The 25,172-nt window shown below is 44.4% G+C and overlaps 1 long non-coding RNA gene across 1 annotated transcript; it reads left to right on the plus strand.

Annotated features, from left to right (window-relative positions):
- The first annotated feature begins 15,857 nt into the window (after positions 1 to 15,857).
- LOC119958489 lies at positions 15,858 to 24,692 on the plus strand. Its single transcript, XR_005459036.1, has 3 exons — positions 15,858 to 16,092; positions 16,232 to 16,332; positions 22,837 to 24,692. It is a non-coding gene; the product is annotated as an uncharacterized LOC119958489 (long non-coding RNA).
- The last annotated feature ends 480 nt before the right edge of the window (positions 24,693 to 25,172 follow it).

Consider the following 25,172-nt stretch of genomic DNA (forward strand, 5'->3'; position numbering starts at 1 on the left):
GGAACGACCACAGGGGATCACTGTACTGACTGCTTACCCCTTGCCCCTCTCACCGTCACCCATCTATCTTTATTCTTTGGCGTAACTACCTCCCTGAAGCTTCTATCTTTGAACCCCTCTGCCTCCCGAATGATCCGAACTTCATCCAGCTCAAGCTCCAGGTCCCTAACACGGTTTTTGAGGAACAGGAGTTGGGTGCACTTCCCACAGATTAAATCAGCAGGGACACTGACGGCTTCCCTCACCTCAAACATTCTGCAGGAGGAGCATTGTACTGCCTTCCGTGACATCACCTCTAGATTTAAAAAAAAACAATAAAAAGAAAAAGAAAGGAAGAGCTTAGCTGATATTCCCTCAAACCATGCTCCCGTTGAAAGGTAAGCAAATTTAAAGGCACTCACTCACCTTCACGATAGGCCCGTGCTCCCGCTTCCCATCAACCGTGGGGTTTTTTCTGGTTAGAGGAGAAGGTAGGGTGGGAAACACTGACAAAGTGTTTCGGGTTTAACTGTCACTTGACAACAGCCCCTCCACAAACCACCTTCAAATTAGGCTGACCGTACTGCACGCATGCAAATTTCCCCAGAACTTTTTTTTGACAAAAAACATACTTTATTCATAAAATTTATCATAAACTTTACAGAACATTTCAAATTGTCTTGTCTCTACATTTCCATCTGAGTTACATTCATTTGTCTTTCTTCAATTCAATTGGGATAACGTAACACACGTATCCTACTATAAGTTACAGTTCTTTCTTAAATATTTACATTCCTTTGTTTCTTGCATACATTGTGGTATTGAAGACTCGGACCGAAGGGTTTTACACTGTTACCAACCCCTCGGTGTACATTTGCTGTTAAGACCTTACACAGTGGTGTTTCCCCATTGCTCCTTGGCGGCAGCTGCCCCAAGCTTGAGTGCGTCCCTCAGCACGTAGTCCTGGACCTTGGAATGTGCCAGTCTGCAACACTCGGTCGAGGACAATTCTTTGCACTGGACGATTAGCAAGTTTCGGGCAGACCAAAGAACGTCTTTCACCGGGTTAATGACATTCCAGCAGCAGTTGATATTTGTCTCGGTGTGTGTCCCTGGAAACAGTCCGTAGAGCACAGAGTCCTGTGTTACTGAGCTGCTCGGGATGAACCTTGACAGATACCACTGCATCTTTCTCCAGACCTTCCTTGCAAAGGCACTTTCCACAAGGAGGTGTGTGACCGTCTCTTCTCCCCCACAACCACTCCGAGGGCAGCATGCAACGGTGCTGAGCCTTCGGGTGTACTTGAAGAATCTGACAGGGAGGGCCCTTCTCACCACCAGCCAAGGTAGGTCTTGGTGCTTGTTTGAAAGTTCTGGTGATGAGGCGTTCTGCCAGATGACTCTGACAGTCTGCTCAGGGAACCATCCAACGTCCTCCACAGTCTCCTTTTTCCTGAGGGCCTCGAGGACATTACGTGCTGACCACTGCTTCATTGCTTTGTGGTCAAAGGTGTTTTTCTTCAAAAACGTTTCCACGAAGGACAGGTGGTACGGCACGGTCCAACTGCTTGGAGCATTCCGCGGCAATGAGGCCAGGCCCATCCTTCGTAACACAGGGGACAGGTAGAACCTCAGTATGTAGTGACACTTGGTGTTTGCATACCCGGGGTCTACGCACAGCTTGATGCAGCTGCACACTAACGTGGCCATCAGGATGAGGGCGGCGTTGGGTACGTTCCTCCCGCCTTTATCCAGAGGCTTGTACATTATGTCTCTTTGGACCCGGTCCATCTTGGCTCTCCAAATGAATTTGAAGATGGCCCGGGTGACTGCTGCGGCGTAGGCCCGAGTGATGGGCCAGACCTGCGCAACGTACAGTAAGACCGAGAGTACCTCACACCTGATGACCGGGGTTTTGCCCGCAATGGAGAGGGAGCGTTGCTCCCACCAGCCCAGTTTCTGTTTTACTTTAGCAATGCGCTCCTCCCAGTTTTTGGTGCATGCCCCAGCCGCTCAGAACCATATCCTCAGCATTTTCATGTAATCTGACCTGACCGTGAAGGGGACAAAGGACCGGTCGGCCCAGTTCCCAAAGAACATGGCCTCGCTCTTGCCGCGGTTTACCTTGGCTCCTGAGGCCAGTTCAAACTGGTCGCAGGTGTCCAAGAGCCCGCGTACAGATGCGGAATCCGAGCAGAAGACGGCGACGTCGTCCATGTACAGGGAGGCCTTGACTTGCGTGCCTCCGCTGCCTGGGATCGTCACTCCTCTCATACCCGGATCCTTCCTGATGGACTCGGCAAAACGTTCTATGCAGCACACAAACAGGGCCGAGGAGAGAGGGCAGCCCTGCCTGACTCCAGATTTGATCTGGAACTTTTCTGATTTCCACCCATTGATTGAGACTGCCTATAGATGTTTGTGTAGAGCAGTTTGATCCAATTGCAAATTCCCTCCCCAGACCCCATTTTGGAGAGCACATCCATCATGTAGGTGTGCGATATTCTGTCAAAAGCAGTCTCCTGGTCAAGGCTGATGAGGCAGGTGTCCACCTTCCTGTCCTGCATGTAGGCGATCGTATCCCTGAGCAGCGCGAGGCTGTCAGAGATCTTCCTGCCCGGTACAGCACAGGTTTGGTCGGGGTGGATCACCGACTCCAGAGCAGACTTCACCCGATTGGCGATGACTTTGGCTAAGATTTTGTAATCCACATTTAACAGTGAAATGGGTCGCCAATTTCGAATTTCTTCCCTTTCCCCCTTCTGCTTGTAGATGAGGGTGATGATGCCTTTTCTCATGGATTCTGACATGCTGCCATCCAGAAGCATACTCTCGTACACTTCCAGCAGGTCCTGGCCCATCCAGTCCCACAGAGCCAAATACAACTCAGCAGGTAAGACGTCGCTTCCGGGGGTTTTACTCGTCTCAAAGGACTTGACGGACTTTGTCAGCTCGTTCAGAGATAATGATTTGTCCAGGTTTTCCCCCTCATTGTCGTCCAAGACCTCCGTGATAGACGACAGGAAGGTCTGGGTAACAGTACTGTCTGTTGGCTTCAGATCATACAGTCTGGCATAGAAGGATTGACTGATCCTCAGTATGTCAGACTGCGATGTCTTTACAGAGCCATCTTCTTCCTTCAGGCTGCTGATCACAGAGGTCTCTCTGTGTACCTTCTGGAAGAAGAAGCGTGAGCACTTTTCATCCTGCTCCACGGAGCGGACTCTGTACCGGAAGATAACCTTGGAGGCCTCCGAGGTGTAGAGCGAGGCTTGCTGGCCCTCTTGGAGATCCTCCTTGACATCAACCCCCATCGACTGCAGCTGGAGCAAATTTTGCATGCTTTTCTGGAGCCTGGTCGTGACCCCTCGTCTCTCTCTCACCTTTTGAACGCGCTTGCGGATGAAGAACCGTTTGATGTTCCCCTTGATTGCTTCCCACCAGAGATGTGGAGACTCAAGGAGGGGTTTCACGGTTCTCCAACTTTTGTAAACCCTTTTGAGTTCCTGGAGGTTCTGTGGGGTCAACAGTTTTACATTTAGCTTCCATGTCCCCTGCCCACCTCCTGGTTTTCCTGCAGGTGGCAGTCAGCCAGTCGGAGGCAGTGGTCAGAGAAGAACACCGGCTTGACGTCGGTGGCCTGACCGTGAAAGCACGGGACACAAAAAAGAAGTCTATTCAGGAACGGACGGACCCATCTGGCCGTGACCATGTGTATCTACGCTGCGCTCCATCTGCAGGGTTGCTGAAGACGTCGAGCAGCATCGCATCTTTTACCGTTTCCATCAGGAGTCTGGACGTAGCGTCTAGTTTGCTGTCAGCTCTGCCGGATCGTCCAGCCGCATCGATGATGCAGTTGAAGTCCTGATGACCGGATTGGAGGTGGCCAACAGCAGTGGTAGTTGCTGAAGGACAGCCAGCCGCTCAGAGGACACAGAACTGATCCCTGCGGTACGCCACATGTTACTGGGCTCCAGGCACAATATTTTCCATCCACCACCACTCTCTGACTTCTATCGGTTAGCCAGTTTGTTATCAAACTGGCCAAATTTCCCACTATCCCATGCCTCCTTTCTTTCTGCATAAGTCTGCCATGCGGAACCTTATCAAATGCCTTCCTAAATTCCATGTACACTACATCCATTGGCTTACCCTCAGGGGCTGGATACCATCGCCACTGAGGCCATGACGTGCACATCCCTTGAGCTGCATGCGTCGGACGGAATAACACTGCTCACGCGGCCACAGGAAGGCCAGCCATAACCGATGGGAGAGGGAAAAGACAGGAGGGGGATCGCAGGGCATGCGGACCACATCATGGTGGCGCAGAGGGCCCAGGACGTCGTCCGGTGCCCGGAGGAAAGGAAAATTTCCGGAATGGAGCTCGCCACGGGCGAGGAAGTGATATGTCGCTTTGATGTGGTTCCCTATGACACGTGCGTTAAATCTCCCTGACACCATCTTCACCCCCACACCACCCTCACCCCATTCTAAACGCCACACCAGCCACACGCACAAACGACTCGAGCCCCCACACCACATTCACCCCCACACCACCCTCAACACCACGCTTATCCCGAAATTACTTTCACCCCACACCCTACTTTCACCCCATCCCCCCACACGACGCTCCCCCGCACTCAACCGCACCACCCACTCTCCTCGGCCCGCCGTCTAATTATTTGTTTTGACTTGTGTCTTGCAGGAGATGCTGGAGATGGGACGGATCCTTCCAGTGTCCTCCGCCATAACCAATCCGCTGCTGCACCCCCGCTGTGAGTGGAGAACAGATGACGAAAGTTGCTCGGAAGGCAGTCACCCGTCCGAAACGCAAGACATCCCGGAGCTCGAGTCCGGGGATCACACTGAATTCCCGACAGATCTGCCTCCAAAACCCTCCACCATCCCACAGAAACTCACCTCGGCTGGGCACTTCTGCGGAGGCTCCTGGGACACTATCAGTTCACATCACACAGATGATCCGGTCGAAACACCCGATGGGGCGGAGAGAGAGAGAGAGCGAGAGTGAGAGAGATAGAGAGGGTGGGGGGGGGGGGGGGGAGGGAGGGACGTTGGGTGGGAGGGAGGATCGGTGGGAGGGAGGGAGGCAGAGATAGAGTGCGAGGGACAAAGAGAGAGACACAGAGAGACAGATGAGAGAGACAGAGTAATGGGGAGTGAGTGTGATTCAGGATGTATTTGTGAATGAGAGAGTCAGTGATAGTGTGTGGGGAGAGAGAGTCAGTGTGTGTTGGTATGTGTGTAAGGTTTTGTGTGAGTGAGCTTGCCTGTGTGTCGGTGTGTGTGGCATTGTGCATGCAAGAGTCTGTGCATGTGTATTTTTGTGAGTGTATGTTTGTGTGTGTTGGTTTGTGGGTGAGAATGTGTCTGTGTGCCAGTGAGGATGTGTGTGTGTGAGACAGTGAGTGTCAGTGTGTAAGTGAGTGTGTGTGTGAGAGGGAGTATGTGAGAGAGTGTGAGAGTTTGTGTATGAGAGAGAGAATGCATGCGTGATGAGGATTGATAGGGTGAATGAGTGTGTGATTGTAAATTGTGATTATGAGGCTGAAGGCAGAGTAGATTGGCCGAAGTATCTCCTCTGCAAAAGAGGGATTCTGTGATTCGAGGAGTAAAGCTGAAACCAGCTTGTCGTGAATATCGTCAATAAGACGAGGAGTGATACTGATGCCACGAAATGTAATTTGGTATCAGGTTGAGAGGCTGATCGAGGGAGAACCACAACATCCACCATCATTCCAGATTCCTTCATCTTCCCCACAGGCAAGAGAAAATCTCCGCAAATGAAGGCCAGTGATTCACTCCTGTCTAGTGCAGGCCTTGCCTCTTGGACAATTTGACAACCTACCAATGAGGCCTCATAAATTGGTGCAACTCATGAAGTATGAAAGAGAACAAAGAAGAGAACAAAGAAAAATTACAGCACAGGAACAGGGCTTTAGGCACTCCAAGCCTGCGCCGATCCATATCGTCTATCTACAACTGTCGCCTATTTTCTAAGGATCTGTGTCCCTCTGTTCCCCGCCCATTCATGTATCTGTCTAGATACGCCTTGAATGATGCTATCGTGCCCGATTCTACCACCTCCCCCGCCAATGCGTACCAGGCACCCACCACCCTCTGCGTAAAGAACTTTCCACACATATCTCCCTTAATCCTTTCCCCTTTCACCTTGAATTAGTGACCCTTTGTAATTGAGTCCCCCATTCAGGGAAAATGCTTTTTGCTCTCCACCCTGTCTGTAGCTCTCATGATTTTGTAGATACAAATGAGGTCCCCCCTCAACCTCCGTCTTTCTAATGAAAATAATCCTAATCTACTGAACCTATCTTTGTAGCTAGCACCCTCCATACCAGGCAACATCCTGGTGAACCTCCTCTGCACCTTCTCCAAAGCATCCACGTCCTTTTGGTAATGTGGCGACCAGAACTGTACGCTGTATTCCAAATGTGGCCGAACCAAAGTCTTATACAACTGTAAGGTGACGAGCCAGCACTTGTACTCAATACCCCTTCTGATCAAGGAAAGCATGCGTATGCGTTCATGACCACTCTATCGACCTGCGCAGCTGCCTTCAGGTTATATATGGACCTGAACACTCAGATCTCTCTGTTCATCAATTTTCCCCAGGGCTTTAACATTCACCGTTTAGTTCGTTCTTCAATTGGCTCTTCCAAAACGCATCACCTCGCATTTGCCCGGATTGAACTCCATCTGCCATTTCTCCGCCCAACTCTCCAATCTATTTATATTCGGCTGTATTCTCTAACAGTCCCCTTCACTATCTGCTACTCGACCAATCATAATGTCATCTGCAAACTTGCGAATCAGACCACCTATACCTTCCTCCAGAACATGTATGTGTATCACAAACAACAGTGGTCCCAGTACGGATCCCTGTGGAACACCACTGGCCACAATTATCTATTTTGAAAGACTCCCTTCCACTACTACTCTCTGTCTCCTGTTGCCCAGCTATCTCTTTATCCATCTAGCTTGTACACTCTGGACCCCATGAGACTTCACTTTCTCCATCAGCCTTCCATGGGGAACCTTATCAAATGCCTTACTGAAGTCCATGTATATAAGAACATAAGAACTAGGAGCAGGAGTAGGCCATCTGGCCCCTCGAGCCTGCTCCGCCATTCAATTAGATCATGGCTGATCTTTTGTGGACTCAGCTCCACTTTCCGGCCCGAACACCATAACCCTTAATCCCTTTATTCTTCAATAAACTATCTATCTTTACCTTAAAAACATGTAATGAAGGAGCCTCAGCTGCTTCACTGGGCAAGGAATTCCATAGATTCACAACCCTTTGGGTGAAGAAGTTCCTCCTAAACTCAGTTCTAAATCTACTTCCCCTTATTTTGAGGCTATGCCCCCTAGTTCTGCTGTCACCCGCCAGTGGAAACAACCTGCCCGCATCTATCCTATCTATTCCCTTCATAATTTTAAATGTTTCTATAAGATCCCCCCTCATGACATCTACAGCGCTTCCTTCATCAAGCAACTTTGAATTTCCTCAAATAATTCGATAAAGTTGGAAAGACCTTCCTTGCACAAAACCATGTTGCCTATCACTGATAAGCCCATTTTCTTCCAGATGGGAATAGATCCTATCCCTCATTATGTTCTCCAGCAGCTTCCTTACCACTGATGTCAGGCTCACCGGTCCATAATTACCTGGTTTATCCCTGCTACACTTCTTAAACAAGGGGACAACTTTAGGAATTCTCATGTCCTCCGGTACCTCACCCGTGTTCAAGGATGCTGCAAAGATATCTGTTAAGGCCCAGCTGTTTCGTCACTCACTTCCCTCAGTATCCTGGGATAGATCCCATCCGGACCAGAGGACCTGTCAATCGTAATGCCTTTTACAGTACCAAACACATCGTCCCTCCTTATGCCGACTTGACCGAGAGTAATCAAACATCTATCCCTGACCTCAACATCCGTCATGTCCCTCTCTTCGGTGAATACCGATGCAAAATACTCGTTAAGTACCTCACACATTTTCTCCGAGCCAACGCAAATCTTTCCTCCTTTTCCCTTGAGTGGGCCAACCCTTTCTCTCGTTGCCCTCTTGCTCCTTATATATTCTTATGGGGAAGATTTACAGAACCCCAAAGTGTATCATGGAGTTCTACCGACCACCAACTTTAATAGATTGTGGTGTGGAATGCAAAAAAGCTTACATTTCAGGTGTGGTACCGCAGAAAATAGACAAGTATTTTTTAGAAGAAAATAATGTTTATTCTATGAACTCAAGTTAACCCTTTTTAAAACAAATATTGAATATCTTAACACCCATTACTTCAAAGATAACCCAAAAAGACTACAAAATTAAATATTCCTTCAGAATGTTCCTTTCAACATCCAAAATACTTCAAACTTCAAATATAGGAGCACAGTAGGTTACATTGAATATAGGTTATAGTCTTTGGAGTCAAGAAATCTACAGACCAGCTCTATGTTTCTTCCTGCAGCTCACAGAAAAACACAGAGGCACTCCCAGCTGCCTTCTCAAACTGAAACGCAAAAAAGCAGAAGTGAGCTCAGCTCCCTTCACCCTCTGACATCAATACAGTAATATGAGCAGCTACCCGTTTCTTAAAGGTACATTTCTTCAACACACACATTTCTTAAAGGTACTCCCACATGACACCTCCCCCCCAAGAAAAAAAATAAACCATCAACTTAAAGATGGTTTTATTTTTCACCTTTACACAATCAATTAAGATATTTACACAGTAATAATACTTGATCGGTTCAAAAAAACAACACACCCAAACAGGTACAATAATATAGTCCATTATGAATTCCTTCAACTTCCTCCAACCGAAATCCTTCTCGGTTGACAGTCTCTTTGAACAAGAAATTCTCTGCACGATCCATCTGTTCCTCTACGCCTCGGCATTTGTCTTGAAAGTCAGATACCTTAGTTCAATCTGATCCCTGAGACACTTGCAATTCTCCAATACAGGAGCATTGGTGATCACGGCTTGCAGGCAGTCAAATGCCAGTTGAAGCTCGGCTGTCCATTGCATTTTTGGCGTTTCTTTAGGAAGTCCATCAGTGGAGCAATCAAGCCACAAACATTTTGTACACATGTTCGATCAAATCCACTCATGCTAAGAAATTGCTTTATTGCCCTTCGTCTTGAGGATATCGGAAACTCCTCAAGGAAAGTGATTCGGACTTCTCAAAAGTCACTTTTGTCCAGGTTCGTCAGCAAACCCGGTACCTAAAGTCGATTGAATAACACCATCAGATGTTTTAAATGTTCTTTCCATGTCTGCCTGAAAACTACCAGATCGTCAATATATGCAGCACAATTCGGTAATCCTGAAACGCCTGTTTTAGCAAACCGTTCAAAAGCGTATTGCCCCACTTTCTCAATGCAATCCTCCAAACATGGGATAGGATAAGAGTCCGCTCTTGTTACTGCTTTCACCTTTCAATCGTCCACACACAACCGTTGGGTACCGTCAGGTTTAGGTACCATCACTATGGGCGAGCTCCATTGGTTGCAACCCACTTCAATTATGCAATTTGTAGGCCTACTCTCAATCTCTTTGTTAATCTGTGTCAATTTTAACGGATTAAGTCTATATGGGTGATGTTTGATAGGAACAGAATTTCCCACATCGACATCAGGTATAGCCATTTTAGTACTTCCCAATGTATCTCTACAAATTTGCCCATGTGATACCAATAACTCTTTCAGGTCACTTATTTTTTCCTCCGGAAGGGAATTTAACAATTCATCCCAATTTTTAAGAACATCCACATTTTCCAATTTAATTTGAGGTACGTCAAATTCACAGTCATCTGGATTTGGTTCGTCACTTTGAGTTAGAATCATTAAAACCTCCTTTTTCTCTCCTTCCCTCTCGAAGTACCTTTTTAGCATACTCACAGGACACACTCGGTGAGTCTTCCATCAATCTGGTGTCCTCACCACATAATTAACCTCACTTAATTTCCATTCAATCTGATACGGTCCACCCTAGCTGTTAAAGGCTCACCTACCACTGGTAACAAGACTAAAACTTTATCTCCACTGGCAAAATTACGAAGTTTGGATTTCTTGTGGGCTACCCGTTTTTTCACATTTTGCGCAACTTTCAAATGTGGTCTAGCCAATTCACCTGTTCTATTTAATCGTTCCCAAAAATTTGACACGTAATCCGAGAGTGTAAATACCGATTTCTCCACCACCAATTTCCCCACCACCATCAATTTAAGTGGTCCTCTTATCTCATGACCAAAAAATAGTTCAAAAGGACACAATTTGGTGGACTCCTTAGGTGCATCCCTAATTGCAAACAATACGAATGGAATTCCGTTATCCCAATCCTCTGGATAATCAAGACAATAAGCCTTCAACATTGTCCTTAATGCCACGTTTCTAACGCTCCCTGCGATTCTGGATGGCAGGCAGTTGATTAAAATTGTTTTACTTCTAAGCTCTCCAGAACTTCATTGAATGACTTTGAGGTAAAATTTGATCCTTGATCCGACTGAATTTCCGTGGGTAGTCCATATCTAGTCGATAATTTATGTAACTCCTCCACAGTCGTTTTAGCTGTTATATTCCGTACTGGAATGGCCTCTGGAAACATAGTAGGCACATTCATTATAGTCAAAAGATAATTATTTCCACTTTTTGTTTTAGGAAGCGGTCCTACACAATCAATTAGGACCCTTGTAAACGGTTCCTGAAGTGCTGGAATGGGTATTAAGGGCGCTGCTCTTATCACAACTTGAGGTTTCCCTATCACTTGACATGTGTGGAATGATTGAAACAAGTTAGATACATCTTTATGTAGTCCAGGCCAATAAAAATGGTTCTGGATTTTAGCTTGAGCTTTCCTTATTCCCAAATGACTTCCCACTTTTACCTCATGTGCACACGCAACACCTTTCTCTGGACCCTATCGGCAATACTACTTGATGAACGTCTGCCCACTTTATATCCGCCTGCATATGTACAGGTCTCCATTTTCTCATCAAGACATCACTTTTACGGTAATAACACTCTGGTATACTCTCAGATTCCTCTTTCATATATGCTCTCTGATACATGCGTTTTGTTTCTACATCTGTTTGTTGTAACTCCGCCAATTTTTCTGACTGAAAATATGCGCCTCTTCGTCCACCTGTTCTTGTTCTTTTTCAACCATCTGACCAAAAATGGGTTCTGTTAATTGCACTTGAACTTCATCTTCACTCTTTGATTTCTCCTCTTATTGTAACCTGAGACTTTGCGACCTTGTTACTACACAATCCTGGAATATCCCAGGGTATTCGTCCTTCAACACTTCAGTTGTCTGATTTTCCTTAGGCGTATCAACCACAGAAGGCATCACTCCCACCTGCGATCCAGCTATATAATTACACAACATAAACTGTATTCTTGGACAAGATTGTTTCTCTATTACTCCCACTTCCACTTCACCACTCTTCACTGGACTTTCCAACGTTTACTTTATATAATAGAACGCTACTTCTCACCCCGAATTCCACATACCACCCCTTTCCTGACAACATTCTTCACAAACTACATAATTCCTCATCTCTTCTCATTAAAGATTTACTAGCTGCTGTATGATTTAAAATTATGACTTCTTTACCTGCTCCTCCTGATGCACATGAGTAAACCTTACCCACACGGGTACATATTTTAAAGACATCTGACACCTTCTTATCAATTACTTCTTGAACAGGCTGTATAATCGTTTGAACCTCATTCGCTTCCCTTGGGCTTTCCATTACCACTCTGACAAACTCCACTTTCTTATCCTGTTTTACCACATCAGCCTTCCCAGTGCTTTTCTTCAACCACCAACACTGTGACTTTACATGGCCTAGTTTATTACAGTGATAACATTTACAACTTTTTATTTCTTTTCCATCCTCCTGGATATTTTTTAAAATCTGAAGTACACTCTCTTTATTGTCTGCCATCAGATCACCTTTACCTTTACCACTTCAGTATATCTCATGTCCCCAGTTTCTATCCCTCACCGGCTGAAACTGATGTCAGAAACCAATCTATGACTTATGAACTAATTCATAATCAACTGCCATTTCTGCTGCTAATCTCGCAGTTTTAACCCTCTGTTATTCCACATGAGTACTCACTACATCAGGAATTGAATTTTTAAAGTCCTCGAAAAGTATAATTTCCCTGAGAGCTTCATACGTTTGGTCTATTTTCAAAGCCCCTATCCACCTATCAAGATTACTCTGTTTGAGCCTGTGAAACTCCAGGTGTACTTGACCAAATTATTTCTTTAAGTTTCTAAATCATTGTCTTTAAGCTTCAGGCACTAGCTCCTGAGCACTTAAGATGGATTTCTTCACCTCCTCATTTGTTCCAGATACCTCCTCCGGTAGTAATGCAAACACTTCACAAGCTCTACCGACATGCTTTGCTTGAATCAGTGAAACGCACATATTCAGCCGCCATTTCATTTGTTTAGCTACCTTGTCAAATAAAATGGAAAATGCTTCCACTTCCTTCTCCTCAAACCTTGGCAATGCTTGGACATATTTAAATAGATTCCTACTAAGACTTCGACTATGACGCTCTTCCTTACAATCCTCATCACTATCATCTAACTGTACGTTTCTCTTTACGTCTGCCAATTTTAACTGACTGTCATGTTTCATGGCCATTTTCTGAAGTTCAGACTCCCTCTCTGTATGTTTTTATCTGATTTGTATCTCCCTTTCTCTTTGTTTTTCTTCTGCCAGGGATATTCTTTCTTTTCTCCTTTTCTCTCCTTTTCTTTTTCCTCTCTCTCTCTCTCTTTCTCTTTCATCTCTATCCCTTTCGTATTCAAGCCGCTTTAATTCTTTCTCATAGAACATAGAACAGTACAGCACAGAACAGGTCCTTCGGCCTCAATGTTGTGCCGAGCCATGATCACCCTACTCAAACCCACGTATCCACCCTATACCCGTAACCCAACAACCCCCCCTTAATCTTACTTTTATTAGGACACTACGGGCAATTTAGCATGGCCAATCCACCTATCCCTCACATCTTTGGACTGTGGGAGGAAACCGGCGCACCCGGAGGAAACCCACGCACACAGGGGGAGGACATGCAGACTCCACACAGACAGTGACCCAGCCGGGAATCAAACCTGGGACCCTGGAGCTGTGAAGCATTTATGCTAACCACCATGCTACCCTGCTGCCCTAATCATGTTCCTTTTGTTTAATTTGCAACTGAATTTTTGCCATTTCCAAAGAGTCAAACGCCATCTCAGGCAACTTTAAGTACTTAGGAATCGCCATAATTACCTCATCGTTTCGCATTTTGTCAGGTAATGTTAACGGCAATGTTTTTTGCCAAATATAACAGTCTATATTTAGTCTCTGTCCGTAAGGTACTGCGTGTGACTATCTCCACCCCCAAAAACTTCTGAAAGAGCCATTGTCCACAACACACTCCCCAGTTAAACTAAAATACCACACCGGAAAAGCAACAATCCTTCACTGTCTTTAAGTTCACAAAAGGCAATCCAATAGATAGACTCTTTTTCTCGGACGAGCCCCCAATTGTTATGGGAGAAGTGTTTTCAAAACCCCAAAATGTATCATGGAGTTCACCCAAGTCCCACCTTTAATGGATTGTTGCTTTTGAAGCCCACCGCTTGTTCCAAGGTGTAGCGTTACAATTATGGAGACGTGGTTTTTAAAACAAAACAATGTTTATTCCATGAACTCAAATTAACCCTTTAAATAAACATTGGATCTCTTAACACCGCTTACTTCAAAGATAACCGTGAAAACAACACAGCACTACCCAATCATGCAACGTGTTCCTTTAAACATCCAAAAGACTTCAACCCTTCAGAAATAGGAGCACAACAGGTTACATTGAATGTATTTATAATCTTTGGCTTTCCAGAAATCACCAGACCAGCTCTTTTCCTTCCTGCAGCTCGCAGCAAAACACCCAGACACTCCCAGCTGCTCTCTCGAACTGAAACTAAAAACTGAGAACTAATCTCAAAATGGCCAAACTGAGCTTAGTCCACCCACTCTCTGACATCACTATTTTCTTAAAGGTACAGTTCTTAAACATCCAATTCGAAAAGGCACTCTCACATGACAAGGCAGAGAGATACAGCGACAGACAGACAGCCATACCGATAGACAGATAGACAGACAGATAGATAGATAGATAGATAGCACGGTAGCATTATGGATAGCACAATCGCTTCACAGTTCCAGGGTCCCAGGTTCGATTCCGGCTTGGGTCACTGTCTGTGCGGAGTCTGTACATTCTCCCCGTGTGTGCGTGGGTTTCCTCCAGTGCTCCGGTTTCCTCCCACAGTCACAAAGATGTGCAGGTTAGGTGGATTGGCCGTGATAAATTGCACTTAGTGTCCAAAATTGCCCTTAGTGTCCAAAATTGCCCTTAGTGTTGGGTTGGGTTTTAGGGATAGGGTGGAGGTGTTGACCTGGTTTAGGGTGCTCTTTACAAGAGCCGGTGCAGACTCGATGGGCCGAATGGCCTCCTTCTGCACTTTAAATTCTATGAAGAAGATAGATAGATAGATATATAGATAGACAAATAGATAGAAGATATATAGATAGATAGAGGGTGGATGGGTGAATGGGTGGATGGATGGGTGGATGGGTGGACGGGTGGACGGATGGACGGATGAATGGATGTGTGGATGGATGGGTGGATGGATGGATGGGGGAGAGAGAAAGGGATAGGTAGATAGGCACAAAGAGAGGTAGATGGATAGACAGAGGTAGACTGAATAACGGACAGGTAGATAAGTAGATCGCTAGATAGATGCATTGATGGATAGATGGATGGATGGGTGGATGGGTGGATGGGTGGATGGATGGACAGATAGATAGATAGAAAGAAAGATAGATAAAAAGGCAGACAGACAGACAGACAGATAGATAGATGGACATACAGACATACAGACAGACAGATTTGCAGATATACGGACATACAGACAGATATATTTATAGATAGATAGATAGATTGATCAATGGTTAGATAGATAGAGAGATAGATAGATATATAGATAGATGGATAGATGGAGATACAGACAGACAGATTTGCAGATATACGGACATAAGACAGATAGATAGATAGATAGATAGATAGATAGATAGATAGATAGATAGATAGATAGATAAATAGATAGATAGATAGATAGATAGATAGATAGATAGATAGATAGATAGATAGATAGATAGATAGATAGATAGATAGATAGATAGATAGATAGATAGATAGATAGATAGATAGATAGATAGATAGATAGATAGATAGATAGATAGATAGATAGATAGATAGATAGATAGATAGATAGATAGATAGATAGATAGATAGATAGATAGATAGATAGATAGATAGATAGATAGATAGATAGATAGATAGATAGAATGATATAAATATATATATGTTTGTTTCAGTGGAACCAAGATAGCTCTCGTGGGTCGCAGTGTTCTTCTAATTTTGCACCTCTGTGGAATGTACTCTGTGGTATACTTCCTGGTCGTCCAACAACTGATCGAATGGGATATTTCCTCTTGTAAATTACTGACCTGTTCCATTTAAGCCTCATGGTTTTTATCCCTGTGTATTGCAAATAGACTAACGCTGTAAAACACCGTATTTGGAACCTTTTCCAATTCCGCTTTTCATTTCTGAAATATTTTGTAAACGTATCAACATGCACAAAACGCCTCTCGCTCCAGACTGAATTGTTATTTCAATCAAACTATAATGACTCCGTTTATGTAACTCTGACTCCTTTCTTCACTTAATAACTACCCCATACTTTAACTATAATCTATGTCTGCGGTTCTGATACAGACCTCGTGACGAAAGTTCCCCCGGTACCTTCTTTCTTCCCTCCTGAAGGTATATTTTCTTCCCTTTAGTGAAAGCGCGCGTGGAGAGCGGCGGGGACACAGTGAAAGATCGTCAGGAGAGCGGCGGAGAGACAGCGAGAGCGAGGAGAGCGGCGGAGACACAGCTGCATGAGAAGTGGCCGTCAGATTTACGGCGGGAGCAGTGGCCAGGGGTCTGTCGGGAAGGTAAATTTAACTGTTTAAAAACTTACCTCGCAGGAGAAGCGGCCTTCAGATTTTCGGCGGGAGCAGTGGCCACGGGTCAGTCGGGAAGGTAAATTTACATATTTAAAAAGTTTAAAACTTTTAAAAACTTACCTTGCAGAGTGACATCACAACAAAGCTGATTGGCTGGTGAGGAATGTGCTCCAATTGACAGTAGCTGGGAGATATTCAGCTCTTCGTGTATTGGTAATATTGTGATTGGTAAGTAAAATCTTTATTCCTTTCACTTATTCATTATTTGATATTATATTTGTAATCAGTTAAGGTAAAGTGTAAAAATGGCAGGTGAGCCCAGACCCTTGTTATGCCTATCGTGCTCAATGTGGGAATTCAGGGACTTGGCTGATGCCCCTGAACCCTACATGTGCGGGAAGTGTGTCCAGCTGCAGCTGCTGTTAGACCGCATGACGGCTCTGGAGCTGCGGATGCACTCCCTTTAGATCATCCGTGATGCTGAGGAGGTCGTGGATAGTACGTTCAGTGAGTTGGTCACACCGCAGATTAGGATTGGTGAGGGAGACAGGGAATGGGAGACCAAAAGGCAGATAATGGGCAGGAAGGCATTGCAGGTGTACCCTATGGCCATCTCCCTCCAAAACAGGTATACCGTTTTTGATACTATTGGGGGAGATGACTGGCCAGGGGAAGGCAGTAGGAGCCAGGCTCATGGCACCGTGGCTGGCTCTGCTGCACAGAAGGGCTGTAAAAAGACTGGCAGGGCTATAGTCATTCAATCGTAACGGGAGTAGACAGGCGTTTCTGTGGTCGAAAACGAGACTCCCGAATGGTATGTAAAGATATCCGGAGCGATAAAGAAGGTGATCTCCATAAAGTGGACAGATAAGGGAGTCAAAATGAGTAAGAAAATGAAAAGAAACAATCGTAAAACAACGGAATGAGGTAGGAAAGCCTATATGTCCCGCATAGGAATTTGATGAAGCTGACCCCCTCTCAAAAAAAACAGGGGGGTGAAAGTAAATAGAAGATTGAGGTAAAAGCGTAACAGATGATTTCCTGGAGAGAAAGGGAATTGAGATTTCTGTAGCCGTGAGATAAGGCTAATGGTTAATTTTGAGATTTGTGAGCTGTGAAAACCTGTGTTTTGTTTAACCAATTAATTTTAGTCAACGCATGAAGTGGGTTGTATTTTTTATCGTCTGTCTTTGTGAGTCAGAGTCAGAGATCAGAACTTAAGTGATTTTTGTTGAGATTTCTCTGATGAACAGAAACATTGGAAATTACGATCACTTTAAAAGAAAGAAAGTGCCTTTACGAATAAAAGTAATTTAAGATGAATAAGTTTTTAGATCACGTGAAAAGACGTAAATGGCATCATGCCAAGTTCTCCGCCCCTTAGATTCTGCAGTAAACATTAACCATTTCAGCAGACAGTTGATCTTTTCTGATTTGATAAAGAAGGAATAATTGGGGGGGAGGGAGAACTGTGCACACGGGTGTGTGGAGGGTGCTATCTCTCTCCTTTGTTTTTTTTTTTCTTTTCTCTTTTTCTTTGTTTTTGTTTCTTCCTTTTGTTTGAAGTTGCTCTTGAAGCTGGGGGGCATTGTTTATGGGGTGTTACCGCAGTTGTACATTAATAGAGTTAAGATGTTTATATTTTGTATTTTGTAAAAATTTCAATAAAAATTATTTGTTAAAAAAAAGAAAAAGAAGAAATATACGTCTCTCAGAATAGCTAATGCCGAAAACATCAATCATTGGAAATTGACTTAAATGTGTGCTATTCATATCCCTCTCCCAGGGGATGTTTTGCTGCTTCTAAAAATCTCTTATTGTGCATCTTGGCCAGCTTTGAAGCTCTGGGATTTGATCCCACGCGGCATAAACGGGGTCTGGGCTCACAATGATGATCATTTAAATGAAGGCAATGAGTCCCTCGAACACTGGTTAGCAAATAGAGGGAAAGAGGCGATCATGCAAGGGGCCAAGAAGCATAGTGACTTAGGCGAGGTGACACGGTGTTTGCAGAAAAAGGGTGAGAGACTGCCCGAAATTGTGGCCAGATTTAAGAACTGTTGGGAAGAAAATGCCGGTGTTGCATTGGAAGACAATGGACCTTTAGCAGTGCAGACAATATTGAATTGCATGCTAGCAGAGCATATGCAAAGTCACAAATTGATTAATCGCACCGGGCAAACACAGCCATGGACGGCAGTGGTTACCTCCTTGGTAAACATGTACCGGGAAGGACTAAAAAGCCTAGAATCACAGGAGAATTCCACCAGGGAAAGGGTGGGCACGGTCGGCGTCAGCAGGCGAGCAGAGGGCAGAGAGGCAGGGGTAGAGGCAGAGGACAGTGGCAAGGGAGGGATAGATCCCGCGATCAATGTAGAAGATGTGGGGCAAAGGGACATCGGGCTCGAGATTGTAACTTTAACCCCCAGGAAGGAGGCACCCCACTCGGAGACATGCCCCCTCCCCGCCTCCCTTTACGTACACTGATCCGAACCCTAATCAAAACCAATAGGGGTGCCATGGAGAAAAGGTGATACAGCAGGCTATGATCAGATTGTCCAACTCAGTAAGAGACGAACCTATGACAACGGTTAAAATAGGAAATCATTATGTGGACCTTCTGGGCGATACCGGCGCTACTATGTCGTCTGTGCCCCCCTCTGTGGAAATAACCCCGGTGAGTCCTCTGTTGTCACTGTGGGAGTAGCCGGTATTCCCATGACTGAGCCAGTATCACGCCCTACTAACCTGGAAACTGCTGATATCCCCCTGGTCGATACTATGATTATTTCAAAAATTACGCCCTTCTCTCTGCTTGGCAGACAGACCCTCGACAAATTAGGAGCGGTAATACGTTGTATTGATAATGGAATGTTTATAGAACGGACTCAAATACGAGCTCACCAGATTCAAAATTTAATCACTTTTGAGCCTGCGCCGAATCACTGTGTGTCTGTGTTCTATGCTGGCAGCTGAGCGTTAACCCTTACAGCACCACTGTTTTTTAAAAAATTAAACTACAGGAAGTCTTACAAAAGATTACTGACCCTTGGGCACATCTATTAAAACACCTGATAGAGTCCAGATGAGATAATATAGTGACACATTGTACGGTTTGGTATGCTCGTGAGGATGAACACGCATACAATTTACAAACACAAAGTCACTTAGGACAGCAGACATCATTGCATGTCACTCCTTTTTATTTTTCAGTTTTGTGGGATTAGGAATGTTAGTACAGTTGACCCATAGTCAGAGGGACCTTTATAGGATGGGTTTAACTTCAGAACCCCATTTAACATTGGCCGTAAGACATCCCGCTAAGGCAAGGCAAATAGGAGAAGTGATCACAGAGGCCATAGACAAAAAATGTAATACATAGGATTTATATTGAAATGGATGGATGAAAATGCCTGATAGAAATATATGGCAAACAGGAGGGCAGAGTGACCTGGAAAGAGGAGCAATGGCCCGCTACATTTGAAAGACAACTACCTCCCCGAGAGAGCCATCATTTACTCCCTCCAGTCCTGGCCCAGGTACTGCCACATCTATGGGCCCAACATCAAGATCATGTTAGAAAATGACATTCTGCCGCAGCGCATAGGTGCAGTTACATAAGTATGTTGCCCTGCCCTGCCCTGTTTAAAAATATACAGGTTGGCACCAGAAGCAGAAAAAGTGATAGAGGGAGTGATCAATGCACTATTCCAGAAAGGGGAGCTGAAGAGAACACAACGCGCCTGTAACACCCCTATACTCTCCATTCCAAAAGTAGGAAGACCCAACGCGTGGTGGTTTGTGCAAGATCTTAGAACCATCGATAAAACTGTTATCAATATTGCTCCATTGGTGCCGGGCACAAATGTAATTTTGTCTTCTATACGACCAACAACAGATACTTTCTCAGCCATTTTGTCCATTGCATTGAACCCAGAAAGTCAACATCTATTTGCCTTTATATATCGGGATTAACAGTATTAAAAGAGAATTGGACGAGTGCCAGTTGTCTGCAGGCTCAACATTCCCTCAATATGATGACAATTTAGTGATAGCCTCAGAGGGAGGGCTAGTTTGTCAACGGCATACCCTTTTGTTATTATCACATCTGGCAAAAAGAGGGCATAGGATCTCAATGGAGAAGTTGCAATTCTGTCAGGAGACAGTTCAGTATTTGGGATTTCAGCTTCAGCAAGGACAGTGGAGGCTTGAGTCTGAAAGAATACAGGCTGTAGCAAGGGTTCCAACTCTGTGTACAAAAAAGGAAATCCTCACCTTCCTTGGCATGGTGGGCTATTGTAGGCAGTGGATACCGGACTATGGAGAGATAGACGCAGCATTCCAAAAGGCTAACCTACAGGATGCCCCTTCAGTTATTACCAGAGAGTGAGCAAGCATTTCGTAATCTGAAACAAGCCATGATTAGCGCACCTGCCGTGGGACTTTCAGCAAGCCCTTTACTCTTTATGTGAATGAAGCAGGGGGATTTGCAACAGGGGTCCTTGACATACTGGGTACGGAGAATCCCTCTCTAAAACCAACTTTACCTACAAGCGAGCGCCAGCTGCCAACCCTGCTACACTCTTGCCCGTGCCTTTGGAAGCAGAGCATATGTATGATCATGACTGTTTACAATTGGTTGAAGCCACCACAACTCCTCGACCTGATTTATTGAGTCACCCACGAGAAAATCATCATCTTTTTCACCGATGGGTCAGAAAACCGACCAAATAATCTGACCCCCCCCCCCTGGCCGGCTATGCAATAGCAACTCCATTTGAGATATTTGAAGCTTTTGCTCTGCCTTCGGGAACGTCTGCACAAGCGGCCGAATAGTTTGCCCTTACTAAAGCATGTATTCTAGCTAAAAATAAAACAGTCAATATTTATACTGATTCCCGATCCGCTTTTGGCGTAGTACATGATTTTGGCCAATTATGGAAAACAGGGGATTCATAACTTCATCCGGCCAATTTATTAAACATGCTAAATTGGTTTTAAATTTACTAGTTGCTGTTCAGCTGCCCAGCAAGATACCCGTTTTTAAAGTGTGAAGCGCATACTACCGCAGACGATGAAGTCTCATGCGGCATTAGATTTGCTGACAAAATAGCAAAGAAATTGGCTCTCAAACAGCAGCCACAACTGCAAGGGGCTGCAGTTGAACTTCCATCCACCATAACAGAACCAAAGTTATAACCGGCACGGGAGCAAGCCTCCCAACAGGAGCATCGCTCTTGGCTAAAAACAGGTTGCTATCAAGACAATTTTGATAGGTGGATAAGGGCTTTGGAAATAGACCAAACGTATGAGCTCTCAGAGAATTTATACTTTTGGAGGAGTTTAAAAATTCAATCCCTGATGTAGTGAGAACTCATGTGGAAGAACAGAGGGTTAAAACTGCGAGATTAGCAGCAGAAATGGCAGATGATTATGAACTAGTTCATAAATCAAAGCTTGGTTTCCGACATCAGTTTAAGCCTGTGAGGGATAGAAACTGGGCTCATGAGAAATACTCAATTGGTAAAGGTAAAGGTGATCTGATGGGAGATGATAAGGAGAGTGTACCTCAGAGTAAAAAAGAAATCCAGGAGGTTGGAAAATAAATGAAAAGTTTCAACTGTTTTCACTGTAATAAATTAGGCCATGTAAAATCACAATATTGGTGGTTGAAGAAAATCAGTGTGGTGACATAGGATAAGACAGTGGGGTTTGTTAAAGTGGCTAAGGAAAGCCCAAGTGAAGCAAAGGAGGTGCAAAATATTGTACAGCCTGATCAAGAATTGATTGATAAGAAGGTGCCAGATCTTTTTAAAGAATTTACTTGTGTGGGTAAAGTTTACTCATGTTGTGTCAGGAGGAGCAGGTAAAGAAGTCACAATTTTTAGAGATACGGGAGCTAGTCAATATTTGATGGTAAGAGATTAGGAGTTATGTAGTCTGGGAAGAATGTTGCCAGAAAAGGTGGTAATATGTGGAATTCAGGGTGAGAGGAGTAGCGTTCCATTATACAAGGTAAGGTTGGAAAGTCCAGCAAAGCGTGGTGAAGTGGTAGTAGGAGTGATAGAGAAACTATCTTGTCCAGGAATAAAGTTTATCTTGGGTAAGGATATACCTGGATCCCAGGTGGGTGTGATGCCTACTCTGGTTGATAAGCCAGTGGAAAATCAGACAACTGAACTGTTGAAGGACGAATATCCTGGGATTGTGATACCAATGGGTATTAACAGTGACAGGGGAACTCATTTCACTAGCAAATTAACCAAAGCCCTAACAGAAGCCAGGGGATTTGATTGGAAATTGCATATATCTTGTCAACCATAATCCTCAGTAATGGTGGAAAGGGCGGATGGAATAATTAAAACTGCAGTTACAAAAGTGTGTCAACAAAATGGGCTGCTATGGCCAGATGCCATACCCATAGTAATGTATGCCCTGCAAAATCAGAGAAATCGTAATACGGGTTTAACCCCGGATCAGATATTAACGGAACATTTCATGACAACTGGAACTAAACCCCCAATGACTCCAGCGGCAGTAGCCATAATATGGGCAGATGCGGCATCACTAAAACATGCCCAGGCCAGTGTGAAACCGCTGGAAAAAAAAACAAATCAAAACATGAAAAGGTGCAAAAGGCTCAGATGCATCCAGAAGAGGGAAATACATACCCTTTAAACCTGGAGATCAAGTGTACATGAAAGCACTAACCGAAGATTATTTTTCTCCTAGGTGGAATGGACCCTACCAAGTGCTATTAACAACCCAAACAGCCGTTAAAGTGAAAGAAAAGCCAGATGGGATCCGCGCAACTCGTGTAAACTACATCATACGGAACATTGAGAGCACTAGCAAAACGCTGACCTGAAGATGGCGCTACTGTTCTTATGTATTATCATATTAATTCAACATCATGTAGTGGGTAAACTGAACACAAACACCTTGATATGCATGCCCCATTCATACGCAGAGATGGAAAAAAAATTCAGTTGTTGGATTTGTACACAGATTCCCAGATGCTTAGGGAAGGGCTTCCCAGTGCGACCTATCCCATTCACCAGTAAAGAGATAGCAGAATGAGCTTTCAGACAAAATAGTACAGGATGTGGTGAAGATACACAGAATGTGTTCGATTGGAGACTAGCTGGATACGATATGAATAGGTTTGAGGAATGGTGGGAGCCTAGGTTTAATGTAACAAGTCAACAGCCATGGTTGATCCTTACCAATTATACTGGAGTCCCAAAAGGAAGTATATGCTTTAAGAATCATAAAACATATGGGACCCACTCAGTAGGCATGAGTCAGTGTGACCAGACCTTGAATTGGCAACCCCCTATGTTCCACCTTACAGCTAAAGGACTGTAGCTTTGATTGGTCAGGAGTTGAAAATCAAACTAGTGGAGGCTCCTGGGAAGGGGATCGATTAGACTAATGATTACTGATAGTAAAGGAAACCTGACCGCATATAACGGCACGTATTTGATCTGTGGACCTAAGGTGTACCCGGGGGTACAAGAAAATTTATACGGCTCCTGCAATTTTGGACACGTACTCCCTTATGTGCATCACATTCAGCAATTGCAGGACCATCTCCATCACAGGACGACACAAAGTGTTATGACATGGGTAAAAATGCTGGGAATAATGATACCAGTATTATGAATAGCCACTAATGCATACGAACTACGTAAACTACGAGACATCCTGAGCAGGTAGTTAATGACCCTGCAGAATCTGTTAACCAGATAGAAACTGAGATGGTTGGTATAAGAGCGGTTGCCCTGCAGAATAGAATGGCTCTTGATTTCGTTAGCTGAAAAGGGAGGCACTTGTGCCCTGATTGGCAGTGACTGTTGCACATACATCCCTGATAACTCAGAGAAAATTGATAATCTGGTGGATCACACTTGTAGAGAAGTAACAAGATTGCATGAAAATGAGGGATGGGACTTTTGTTTTGATCGTCAGGACAGAGGATTGTGTTCTGGATTATAAAAACCATAGTAATCTTGATTGCCGTATGGTTATTGTTTAATATTGCGCAATACATTTTAATTGTACTTACACGGGAGAACAGCCCTAGCCACCTTGCCTCCTTGCTACCAGGCTCATAATACACAGGGAACTGTCATACATCCGTTCCCCTTACATTATAAACCGCCCTTCCCTACAGAGGACGTGATAATGTACTAAAAGGTGTTGATCAAAAGATCAACAAGGAGGGAATTGTGGAAGGGGAGTCAATGAGTTACCAATTTAGAAGCATGCTGGGAATATTGACTACGTTTTAACACTGCTTTTAGCTAAATTAAGTTGGTCAGGTAATGTAAACTGAGTTGTACTGGCTTTATTATGATAAATTGTTCTTCCGAAGGACAACAAAATGCGTACTCGAATTGTTTTACACCAAGGGAAAAACATTCATATTTCCTCTTGTGTATGTTCCCAAGCTTTATCTCTTCAAAGTTGTTTATTTCACACTATAAATACAATGGTTTTCGAACCATAAGTCAGAGAGCGTTTTGAAGCTGGTGCAGTTCTCTCTCCACAAATGCATTTGTGTCAATACATTTCCTTAAATCGAACCTCGAGGAATTTGTCTTTATTATGATTTCCACGACAGTCTTAATGGTTGCTTTGCATCGGTATTCACCAAGGAGAGGGACATGACGGATATTGAGGCCAGGGATGGATGTCTAAATACTCTAACTCAAGTCGGCATAAGGAAGGGGGAAGTTTTGGGTATTCTAAAGGCATTCGGATGGACACGTCAACAGGTCCGGATGGGATCTATTCCAGTTTACTGAGTGAAGCGAGGGACGAAATAGCTGGGGCCTTAACATATATCATTGCAGCATCCTTGAGCACGGGTGAGTTCCCGGAGGACTGGAGAATTGCTAATGTTGTCCCTTTGTTTAAGAATGGTAACAGGGATAATCCAGGGAATTATAGACCTGTGAGCTTGACGTCAGTGGTAGGTAAACTGATGGAGAAGATACTGAGTGAAAGGATCTGTTCACATTTGGAAGAAGATAGACATATCAGTGATAGGCAGCACGGTTTTC

The sequence above is a fragment of the Scyliorhinus canicula genome, chromosome 29, assembly GCF_902713615.1.
Source record: "Scyliorhinus canicula chromosome 29, sScyCan1.1, whole genome shotgun sequence".
NCBI classification, from domain to species: Eukaryota; Metazoa; Chordata; class Chondrichthyes; order Carcharhiniformes; family Scyliorhinidae; genus Scyliorhinus; species Scyliorhinus canicula.